The following is a 12,182-nucleotide window of genomic DNA, read 5'->3' on the forward strand; positions in this document are numbered from 1 at the left end:
AGACACTGCAAGGCTCCAGGCGGACATCAACCAAATCTTTCAGTGGGCTGCAGAAAATAATATGTAGTTCAACGATGAGAAATTTAAATTACTCAGATATGGTAAACATGAGGAAATTAAATCTTCATCAGAGTACAAAACAAATTCTGGCCACAAAATAGAGCTAAACACCAATGTCAAAGACCTGGGAGTGATCATGTCGGAGGATCTCACCTTCAAGGACCATAACATTGTATCAGTCACATCTGCTAGAAAAATGACAGGATGGATATTGAGAACCTTCAAAACTAGGGAGGCCAAGCCCATGATGACACTCTTCAGGTCACTTGTTCTATCTAGGCTGGAATATTGCTGCACACTAACAGCACCTTTCAAGGCAGGTGAAATTGCTGACCTAGAAAATGTACAGAGAACCTTCACGGCGCGCATAACGGAGATAAAACACCTCAATTACTGGGAGCGCTTGAGGTTCCTAAAACTGTATTCCCTGGAACGCAGGCGGGAGAGATACATGATTATATACACCTGGAAAATCCTAGAGGGACTAGTACCGAACTTGCACACGAAAATCACTCACTATATAAGCAAAAGACTTGGCAGACGATGCAACATCCCCCCAATGAAAAGCAGGGGTGTCACTAGCACGTTAAGAGACCATACAATAAGTGTCAGGGGCTCGAGACTGTTCAACTGCCTCCCAGCATACATAATGGGGATTACCAACAGACCCCTGGCAGTCTTCAAGCTGGCACTGGACAAGCACCTAAAGTCGGTTCCTGACCAGCCGGGCTGTGGCTCGTACGTTGGTTTGCATGCAGCCAGAAGCAACAGCCTGGTTGATCAGGCTCTGATCCACCAGGAGGCCTGGTCACAGACCGGACCGTGGGGGCGCTGACCCCCGGAACTCTCTCCAGGTAAACTCCAGGTACATCAAAAACCCTGGGTCGTAAGCCATACTAGTACGGCCGAAACCCTCAAAGGGTTAATGCTACCCTACACCCTGTATTATTAACAATTTGACCACATGAGAATAAAAAGAGCTTATCTACCCATTTACCCCCTCTATGACACAATTAATAAAAGATAATATATCCTAACAACTGAGCGCTGGAGAGTTTCCTGTAATGTTATCCTTGCCAGTGATGTACCTGATGGAGATATTGTAGGGTTGCAGGCACAAAGCCCAGTGCATGAGATGGGTGTTTTTGTTTCTCATGGAACTGAGGTAGTTCAGTGGGTTGTGGTCGCTGAGTACTTGCACCACATATTGTCACAAGGATTAAAATACAGCAGACCGTTATATTACACTGTAGTTACGTTCCTGAAAATGCTGTGTTAGACAGATTGGTGTTAGGTGAACTGAAGAACTTATGGGAAATATAAGGTTACATTCTTGGGAGCCCCAAAAAAGCCAAACAACTCTTTTTTTTTTTTTTTTTAGACCTCCAGATCTTATTTATTTATTTATTTATTTATTTTATAATTTGAACATACATACAGAGGTACAAAAAAATACAGATAAGAGCAGCATGCCAAAGCCAGTTGTATGCATAGCATTACGGGCAGGCTTAAAATTAACTTAAGATTAACTAAGTAATGATGTAATCAATGATAAAACATTATTGTAAACAGATAACAATAAAGCACAAATGAGTATTACAAAGACAGGTCATATGGTTGCATGCATTGCTGTACATTCAGTAGAATGGAGTATTCTGTTAGGTAGTGTATTTAAAAAATAACAGTTAGATTGGGTCTTAGGTTTAACATTTATGTGATATAATTGTGAGAAACATTTAAGATATACAATTTATAAGGTTCAGTTATTCAGTATTTATTTGGTTTTGGGTGAGTAAGTGATCTTTGAGAAGAGACTTGAATTTATAAACAGGTAGTGTTTCTTTTATATTTACAGGTAATGAATTCCAGATTTTAGGGCCTTTTATGTGCATTGAGTTTTTGCATAGCATGAGATGGACATGAAGAACATCAAGGAGAGATCTGTGCCTTGTGTTATGGTCATGTGTTCTGTTGAGGTTGGCAAGATGTTTGAGGGGAGGGTTAATATCAGAGTTAAGTGTTCTATGTAATAGGTGCAGTAATAAGAACATAAGAACATAAGAATGAAGGAACACTTCAGAAGGCCTACTGGCCCATGCGAGGCAGGTCCAAGTCTCCTACCGGCTTATGCCAATGCACCCAACCTAGTCAGGTCAGGTCACATTGACTTAACCCTTTGACTGTTTCCGACGTATAAATACGTCTTACGAGCCAATGTTTCTGACGTATTTATACGCATAAATTCTAGCAGCTTCAAATCAAGCAGGAGAAAGCTGGTAGGCCCACATGTGAGAGAATGGGTCTCCATGGTCAGTGTGCACCATATAAAAAAAATCGGGGAGCCAGTGGTGCATTGTGGGAATGCCATTTCAGTTGTCCTTTTTCAGCATGTCTAGCAGTAAGAAATATGTGATTCCCCAGCAAATCTGGGACTCTTCTCTTCCCAAGTGATGCTCTAACACAGATGGAAGTGTCAGTGAAGATCAATTTCATGATTTGGAGGAGGAGGAGGGGGGGGAGGAGGGGAGGAAGAGGAGGAGGAGGAGGAGGAGGAGGAGGAGGAGGAGGGAAGGAAGAGGAGGAGGAGGAGGAGGAGGAGGAGGAGAAGAGGAGGAGGAGGAAGAAGAAGATGTAATAATATTGTTCCCTTGAAGCAAGAAAAAAAAAAGTCCACCCCATGACAGTGACAAGATAAGGGGAGATAACATCTGATAAGAGCTGACTTTGATGAGTGTAAAGGAGGGTAATATTACATGACCATCACCCTCCCTTTGTTTTTGCTGGTACACAAACATTTCTGTCTGTCTATTTGTCTGTCTGTCAAGCTCCCTGTCTGTCCATCTAGCTCTCTGTCTCAGAGAGAGCCACAAGACTGTGTCATCACGTTTACTCACATCTTCAAGCAGAGTATAGCACTTTGTCTGGATTTCTTGGGTTATCCTAGGTAATTTACACTATGTATACTTGTATTTATGTGTACCTGTGAGACAGAGATAGGCAGACAGATAGAAAGAGAGACAGATTGAAAGATATAGAATGAGGGAGAAAGATAATTAGATAGAATGGAGGAGGGGAAGCAGCATCCGACCCCATTGTTTTGACAGGCGGTAGGGGGAGTGACTAATGAGACAATATGTCACTTTGACAGCTGCCGACTTCTGACTCAAAACAATTATAAGCCACACACTTGCACACAAGACAAGGAGGAGGAGAAGGAGGAGAAGGAGGAGGAGGAGGAGAAGGAGGAGGAGAAGGAGGAGGAGGAGGAGGAGAAGGAGAAGGAAAAGGAGGAGAAGGAGGAGAAGGAGGAGGAGGAGGAGGAGGAGGAGAACGAGGAGGAGGAGGATGAGGAAGAGGAGAAGGAGGAGGAGAAGAATGAGGAGAAGGAGGAGGAGGAGGACTAGAAAGAGAAGGAGGAGTAGAAGGAGGAGGAAGAGAAGGAGAAGGAGGAGGAGGAGGAGTAGAAGGAGAAGGAAGAGAAGAAGGAGAAGGAGGAGTAGAAGGAGAAGGAGGAGGAGGAGAAGGAGGAGGAGGAGGAGGAGAAGGAGGAGGAGGAGAAGGAGGAGGAGAAGGAGGAGGACGAGGATGATTGTTTGTTTGTTTTTGTAAACAAGTTTTGTAAACAATATATTGATAATTATGTTTGTGTGCTTATTGTGTTGTATACAACGAGTGTATATATATACATTGCACCTTACTTTGGTCTCATAGGCCACATAAGTTATGTGAAAAAATAAAATAGTGAAAAAAACAAAAAACCTTCAATTACAAGTAAACTAAAGTTTACCGGGTGAGCGGCAGTCGCCGCTGTTGCCATACGCGGCTCATTTTCTGCAAACTTCACGTCTCTATATCTCGGTAAGTACCGATGGCAAAAATTTTTTTTTTGGACTAAAACACTCAGAAAAATAATCTTAACATTTTCATAAGAAAAAATAATTTTTTTTTTTTGAATATTTGGCGACATAGAATGACAGTTTCAGAGAGGGGCCTGAAACAGTCAAAGGGTTAAGGGAGGAACACAGCAACCGACCTGGTAGCACAAGCTATCAGGTCTAACTCACAACCACCCAACCTATTTTTAAAGCTACACAACGTTCTGGCCTCTATAACGGTACTTGGGAGTTTGTTCCACTCATCCACAACTCTATTACCAAACCAGTACTTTCCTATATCCTTCCTGAATCTGAATTTTTCTAACTTAAAACCATTGCTGCGAGTCCTGTCTAGGCTAGATATTTTCAGCACACTATTTACATCCCCTTTATTTATTCCTGTCTTCCATTTATACACCTCAATCATATCCCCCCTAATTCTACGTCTTTCTAGAGAGTGCAGTTTCAGGGTCCTTAAGTCTATCCTCATAGGGAAGGTTTCTGATACATGGGATCAACTTTGTCATCCTCCTTTGTACATTTTCCAGAGAATTTATATCCATTCTGTAATACGGTGACCAAAACTGTGCAGCATAATCTAAATGAGGCCTAACCAATGATGTATAGAGTTGAAGAACAACCTGAGGACTCCTATTATTTATGCTTCTTGATATGAAGCCAAGGATTCTATTAGCTTTATTGCGAACACTTATGCACTGTTGTCTTGGTTTCAGATTACTGCTAACCAGAACTCCTAAATCTTTTTCGCAATCCGTAATATTAAGATCTATATTATTTAGTTTATATGTGGCATGGTTATTGTCCTGTCCAACATTTAGAACTTTGCATTTGTCTATATTAAACTGCATCTGCCACTTCTCCGACCACTGCATCAGTCTATTCAAATCTTCCTGGAGTGCTCGAATGTCCTCATCAGAATGAATTCGACGGCCTATTTTGGTGTCATCGGCAAACTTGCCGATGTCGCTCTTTATGCCCTCATCTATGTCGTTTATGTAGATTGTGAACAGCAGGGGGCCCAACACTGACCCCTGTGGAACACCGCTCGTGACGCTTCCCCACTCTGATTTCTCCCCATTTATGCAAACTCTCTGCTGCCTATTTGTCAACCATGCCTCTATCCAGGAAAAAATTTCTCCTCCTATTCCATGTGCTTTAATTTTCCTCAATAGTCTCTGATGTGGGACCCTGGATGTTTTGTATGGTGAGTAGGTTTAGTGTTTTGAATATTGGTGGGGTGTGCTGCCTGTAGTGGGAATTTGTTATCATTCTGACTGCAGCCTTTTGTTGGGTAATTAGTGGTCTGAGATGGTTAATTGTTGTTGAGCCCCATGCACAAATTCCATAGGTGAGATAGGGGTAAATAAGAGTGTGATATAGGGCCAGGAGGGCTGACTGTGGAACATAGTACCGTATCTTCGATAGTATGCCTACGGTCTTGGAAATTTTCTTAGAAGTTTGTTGTATATGTGTATGAAATTTGAGTCTATTATCAAGGTGGATTCCTAAGAATTTTCCCTCTGTTAGCTTTGTGATAGGTGATCCGTTTATCATCTCTGTTACCAAACTGAATGAAGTAGGTTTTGTCAATGTTTAGTGTAAGTTTGTTAGTCCTCATCCATGTAGATATTTTCTGTAATTCGGTATTTACAGTATTGGCTAGCATGACTGGGCTCGGGTGAGAGAAGACGTATGTAGTGTCATCTGCAAATAGTGTAGGTTTGAGTAATTGCGAAGCATTTGGTAGGTCATTTATGTATAGGAGAAAGAGAAGAGGGCCAAGGACACTTCCCTGTGGGACACCAACTGTAATTGGTTGTGCGGAAGAGTTTGCCCCATTTGTGCACACATATTGGCTTCTGTTGCTGAGGTATGACTTGAGGTAGTTGAGGGAGTGCCCTCTTATACCATAGTGTGACAATTTTATGTGGAGCAAGTCATGGTCAACTGTATCAAAAGCTTTACCAAAGTCAATGAAGATCCCCAGTGGGACTTCTTTTTTCTCTATTGCAGTGTATATATGTTCTAGCATGTGTATAATAGCATCATTAGTATTTTTATTAGGCCTGAATCCAAATTGGCAGGGGTTGAGTATGTTTTGGGAGATGAGGTAGGAGTAGATTCGTTTATGAATTAATTTTTCGAAGATTTTTGAGAGAGGGTGTAAGTTGGATATTGGCCTATAGTTATTCAACTCTGTTAAGTCTCCTCCTTTATGGATCGGGGTGACCCTTGCTATTTTGAAAACTGTAGGGAAGGTAGAGGATTCAATGGATTTGTTAAAGAGTGTTGTAATGATTGGTGATAGCACTTGTGACACTTTTTTGTATATAAAGGGTGGTAAGGTATTTAAATCTCCTGCCTTGTTTCTTAGTGTGTTGATAATAAGGGAGATTTCGTATGGGTTAGCCGGAGCTAGGAACAGTGTGTTCGGGTAGTTGCCAGTGAGGTAGTCATTGGGTGGGGTATCTGAGCTTGGGATTTTATTCTCAAGGTTTTGTCCTATAGTGGAGAAGAAATCATTGAGTCTGCTGTTTCTGTTGGTGGGAATTGGGGTTCATCTGATTTTGCTAATTTAATTTTGCTATTTCATGATATCTTTTTTGTTCCTAGAATTTCTGATAGGGTTTTCCAGGTCTTTTTTATATCACCTCGTAAGTTGGATAATCTGTTCTCATAATACAATTTTTTTGCCCTTCTTATCAGGCTGGTTAGGATTGACGAGTAATGTTTTGTTTAGTCTCTGGTTATGTGACCCATTCTGTACTGTTTTTCATATAGGTGTTTTGTATTTATGGATTTGAGAATGCTGGGTGTTAGCCAGGGACTGTTCAGTCTCTTAGCTGTCATCTGTTTAGTTTTTTTAGGGCAGTGCTTGTTATAGAGATATTGGGTCTTTTTTAGAAAATTACTAATACATTCGTCAATATCTGTATAGATTTCTAGCTCAGTGTGCCAGTCAATGTTTGTTACTGCTGTTGTGAAGTTATTAATGGCTGCCTCATTGTGAAGTCTGAAGGTGACTTTAGTAATGTCTTGGGGTAATTTACCAAGAGTTGTTATGAGGAAAGTAGGGTAGTGGTCTGTGGTATTATCTGTGATTATGCCTGATTTTAAAGGGAATATGGTGTTGGTCCAGATGTGGTCAAGTAGGGAAACACTAGTCTCTGTAACTCTTGTAGAATTTGTTACTGTTGGTAGCAACATGCAGTTACTCATTGTGTTTGTGAATTCAGTAATGTGTGGGTCCTGGTCTTGCAGGAGATTTATATTGAATAACAAAAAAAGGCACAATACCATGACTGGAACGATACACAAATAACCCGCTCATAAAAGAGAGAAGCATACGACGACTTTGTAAATGGTCCAAGTCGGACTGAAACATCGCTGTAAGCTTCTCTCTTTTATATTGAAGTCACCTGAGAGTAGTAAGTGATCTTTGTTCATGCGTGCATCAGTTATCATACTTCCTAGGTTTTCACTAAATCGGCTAATGTTTGACTGTGGAACTCTGTTGATGTTTATTGTGGCCCGGTGGCCTGGTGGCTAAAGCTCCCGCTTCACACACGGAGGGCCCGGGTTCGATTCCCGGCGGGTGGAAACATTTCGACACGTTTCCTTACACCTGTTGTCCTGTTCACCTAGCAGCAAATAGGTACCTGGGTGTTAGTCGACTGGTGTGGGTCGCATCCTGGGGGACAAGATTAAGGACCCCAATGGAAATAAGTTAGACAGTCCTCGATGACGCACTGACTTTCTTGGGTTATCCTGGGTGGCTAACCCTCCGGGGTTAAAAATCCGAACGAAATCTTATCTTATCTTAATGTGAGAGGTTTTTGTAGGTATTTGGATTTGAATTTAGCTATTATATATTCCCCATGTTCATCCCTTGTGCAAGTATTAGTGATACATTCTAGTTGGTCTGAGTAGTATATAGCTGTGCCACCCCCTTGTTGGTCTGGCCTACAGTTGTGTATGGCTGTGTAACCAGGAATGGCATAGACATCAGTAGTATCAGGCTTTAGCCAGGTTTCAGTTAGTGTAATGATGGACATATTGGCATGCAAGGAATTTAGTAATGCTATGAGGTCATCGTAATGCTTGCTTAACCCTTTCAGCATCCGTCCCGTAGATCAACGGCTTTACGTTCAGGGTCCAAACCATAGATCTACGTCATGAGCTCAGCTCACTCTGATAAACTGTGAGTGGTAAATTTGGGCCTAGATATGAGAGAATACATCTATGTGGTATGTGTGCACCACATAAAACAAATCCTGCAGCACACTGTGTATAATGAGAGAAAAAAACTGAGACCATGATTTTCGATTAAAACAGCGATTTTGCAGTGTTTTTTCGTATGTTTTTTATAGTTGTATTTGTGATTTCTTGGTCTTGTTTGATAGAATAGAAGACATATTACAGAAATAGAGATAACTTTGATTGGTGTTAGCACTGGAAATGGCTTGAAATTGAGCTCAAAGTGGCGGAAATGTTAAATTTTTGCCGATGTTCAAGAGTGAACAAACGACCTCACACGTCTAATACACGCCAGCTGGTGGGTCTAATATACATTCACAAATGTGGTGATGATATTTATACAATTATTACAATATTGCATAACAGTAAATCTTCTATTTTTTGGTGTGAATAAAAATTCATTATGTGAATAAAAAATCAAAATGGAATTTATTTGTAAAGCCTCAAAACATAACTAATGAACAGAGGAAATGTTAGTTTAGTGCCAGGAATACCTACATTGTTTATTCTGGACCCTATTTTGAAATTGGAACATTTTGAACTTTGTGTTAAATTGGCCAAATTACCAATTTCCGGTCACTTTATTTTGTAGTTGAAACAGTTGACTTGGCGATTTCTTGTGCTTAATCGATAGAATAGAAGTAATACTAGTGAAATAGCTGAGAATTTGGTCGACTGGAATAATGTAATTGGCCTAAAATGGGAGTCAAAGTCGGCAAAATCGCCGATTCGTAAATATTGCTGACACATCAAAATTCACGAGAGCATAATTTCGTCAATTTTCCATCAAATTTCGTACTTTTTGTTTTATTACATTCACAAAAAGATTCTCTACGATTTCATAAGAAAAAATAACTATTTTTTTTTTTTAAATTCTTGGACACTGGGGCACCACTTCAGATTTTGGCCTTGGACCCTGAAAGGGTTAAAGATCTGATATTGTAGTTAAAGACAGTTATGTTGTTGTTGGCTCTGAGGAGTGCCTTTGATTGTTCTGCTGTGTAGTAATTAGAGTAACTGTTTGATTCATTTAAGTCATTAAATAAGAGGTTGGTATCAGGATCAATGATTGTAATCATAAGATTTGTAGTGAATCTATAGTTAAAATTAAGTATAAAACAAAGTAAATATTCTAAAGCTAAAAAATAGCACATCAATTATTTAAGAAATGTAAAAATAATCAGCTATGGTAGTTTTTTAAAGCTAAACTAAAGGGAGACAATATAAAAGGGACTAAAATAATTTGTAGTGAGCAAATAAAGTGATGATCAAATAATGGAGCTTGGGAATATGATAGTAGGTAGTACTTCAAAGGTAATTCTTTAAAGTTAGAATTAGGGAAAACAATATAAAAGGGACTAATATAAGTTGTGGTGAACAATAAAGTGGTAATCAACTAAATGAGTTTTGGAATATAATGGCAAAATAGTGAACTTATTACACTTTAGCATCTGAGAATAGCACCTTGATTATTTTAACAATTGTGAATATATGAACTAGGGTAGTTATATAAAGCTAAAATAAAGGAGAAAATATATAAGGGACTAAATTAAGTAATGGTAAACAAAGTTAAATGGACAGAGTCACTATGAAATAATATTGGTTTAGGAGTAAGATCTGATTTGTAATATTAAATAAGTTGAGCAGTTTATTCCACAATAAAAAGTAAAAAAAATATGAGGTAGTTGGTGCTAGCTAGCAAAAGATAGTTTTGGGACTTGCAAAAAAGTAATTGGAATATACACTAATTGCACACACAATAAAAGGTGACTAAAACAAGTAGTGGTAAACAAATTTAAATGGACAGGTAAGAACGATGAATAATATTAATTTGGAGTAAGATTTGACTTGTAACACAAAATTATGAGCAATTAATAGCAGTAAGAAAGAAGTATAAAGTATTGGAGGTAGTTGGCATTAGCTAGTGATGAAAAATAAAAAAATAATAATACACAATATAACAGTAACGTACACTATATGCACCACACGTATATATGTATTAAGGGCACTTATCTAATCTGTTACAGAAATGTCAGCTTTTCTAAGGAAGGTAGAGAAATCATGTTCATTTGAGATGGTATATTGTTGTCCTGTTGATGTTTTCCTTACTAGTATTTTCCCATCTCGTGTGAAACACTGATGTGAATATGTAATTGTAGTTCATTGTCTTTATGTATTATGTTGTTTATACTGCTTAAGACTACAAATGCAACAGAAATAATAGTATTTCTTACCTTAAATTGTGGGTGCTGGTGTTTATCAATGATTGTGAAGAGAGTGGAGAGTTATGCTGTGGCCCTACTGGGCTGAGGTGGATGGTAGAGGTTCTGGGACTGAAGTCAATGGTTATACTGGAGTGTGCATAAATTCTGTAATGGGTTTCCATTCTATTTTGCCCTCCAGTACATTATACAGCTGATGGTAAAGCATCAGTTGCTCTATACACTGTTTCAGAGCACTGCTTCTGGATTTGTCAGGGTCCTCTTCAGTGAAAAAGTCCAACTTTAAGCCAATCAAGTCAGTCAGTAAATCAGTCAAGTCAGTAAATCATTCAAGTCAGTAAATTGGTCAAGTCAGTCATTAAATCAGTCGCCAGTCAGTCAAGTTAGTAAGTCAGTCACCAGTCAGTATGTCAGTAAAGTCAGTCAAGTAAGCCAGTCCAGTCAGTAAAGTCAGTCAAGTCAGTCAAGTAAGTCTGTCAGTCAAGTAAGTCTGTCAGTCAAATAAGTCAGTCAGTCAAGTAAGTCAGCCAGTTATTCATCACACAAACTTGTGTATTTACCTCATTCTTTTTAATTGTACAAAGTGATGCTTCATAAGGTCATAGCCTATCTCTTGTCTAATATCTCTAATTTCGTCATTAATTCTAAGACTTAAACACTTATACCTTTTCTTGCCACTTTCAGCTATGATTGCTTGGTAGATACAAGATATGGCTATTAAAAGATCAAAACCATTCACAAACACAGCTAGCTCCTAAGACAATGGAACTGAACACATATTCACGAAGGCTGGGGTGGGAGTGTTGAGGGGTGGCAGGGGATGGCGGTAGGTCTCCCCCGTTGACCCACAACAAGGTGGCAGCTTGAGCTGGGGAAATTTTTTCAGCACCTGCAAATGGAACCATGTTAAGTTAATTTTACAAAGTGTTGTATAATATTGTTGCAATTTTTCAATAGTGCAATAATCAAAATGTAGCAAATAAATCCATGTAATATAACGGTCTGCTGTACATCGATATGTTCATGAGCAACAATCAACGCCAAGTAGACTAGGCCCACTGATAAGCCTTGAATTTGGCTGAGAAATAGGCAACTGGATGAAAGACTCCCTCACCAGAGGCTTGAAGTAACACTGCACCCACTCCAGCCTCACGGACATCATCCTGTAAGAAAAACAGCTTCGTATAATCCAGAGATAACAATATGGAAGCAGCGCATAACACTTTATTTTAGAAGAGGCCTCTTGACAACTAAATGACCAAGAGAATATACATTTATTAATAGTAAGAAAGGTTATGCAGGCCATAATGTCAGAATAGTTCTGACAGAGCTTCCTATGAAACCTTATCACTGGAGTTTACTCCTCCCAGAAATTAATGAAGGGATTTCTTATCTTGGGGAACAGGAAAATTTTGAATGGCTAAAATTTTAGCAAACTTGGGTGCCACTTTACCACTGCCTATTTCATGGCCTAGGAAAGTTATGGTAGATTGGCCAAATGATGATTTACTAAGATTGAAAGCTCACTTGTATGTTCTGAACCTCTCAAAGAGTTCTTTTAGATGGGACACATATTGGTCCCAGATATCAGAAACCACAACTTGAATGCTGCTGTGCCTTCAAATCCTGATGGATCAGATTTTGGAATGAGGTAGGTGAACTCCTAATTCCAAAAGGTTCACAGTATACTGGTAATGACCTCCTAGAATTACAAAGGCAGAAATTGACTTAGCTTTATACATTACAG

At 39.3% G+C, this 12,182-nt stretch overlaps 1 long non-coding RNA gene across 1 annotated transcript in view; it reads right to left on the reverse strand.

Moving 5' to 3' along the window:
* Window positions 1–10,726: 10,726 nt before the first annotated feature.
* LOC138852987 (uncharacterized) overlaps window positions 10,727–12,182 on the reverse strand; it is a 95,478-nt gene continuing 94,022 nt past the window's right edge. Inside the window, exons 2-3 of the long non-coding RNA XR_011392227.1 lie at window positions 11,550–11,598; window positions 10,727–11,324 (exon numbers count right to left, since the gene is read on the reverse strand). This is a non-coding gene — a long non-coding RNA (uncharacterized lncRNA). The remainder of the gene's footprint in view (window positions 11,325–11,549; window positions 11,599–12,182) is intronic.

The sequence above is a fragment of the Cherax quadricarinatus genome, chromosome 20 (assembly GCF_038502225.1).
Source record: "Cherax quadricarinatus isolate ZL_2023a chromosome 20, ASM3850222v1, whole genome shotgun sequence".
Classification (NCBI taxonomy): domain Eukaryota; kingdom Metazoa; phylum Arthropoda; class Malacostraca; order Decapoda; family Parastacidae; genus Cherax; species Cherax quadricarinatus.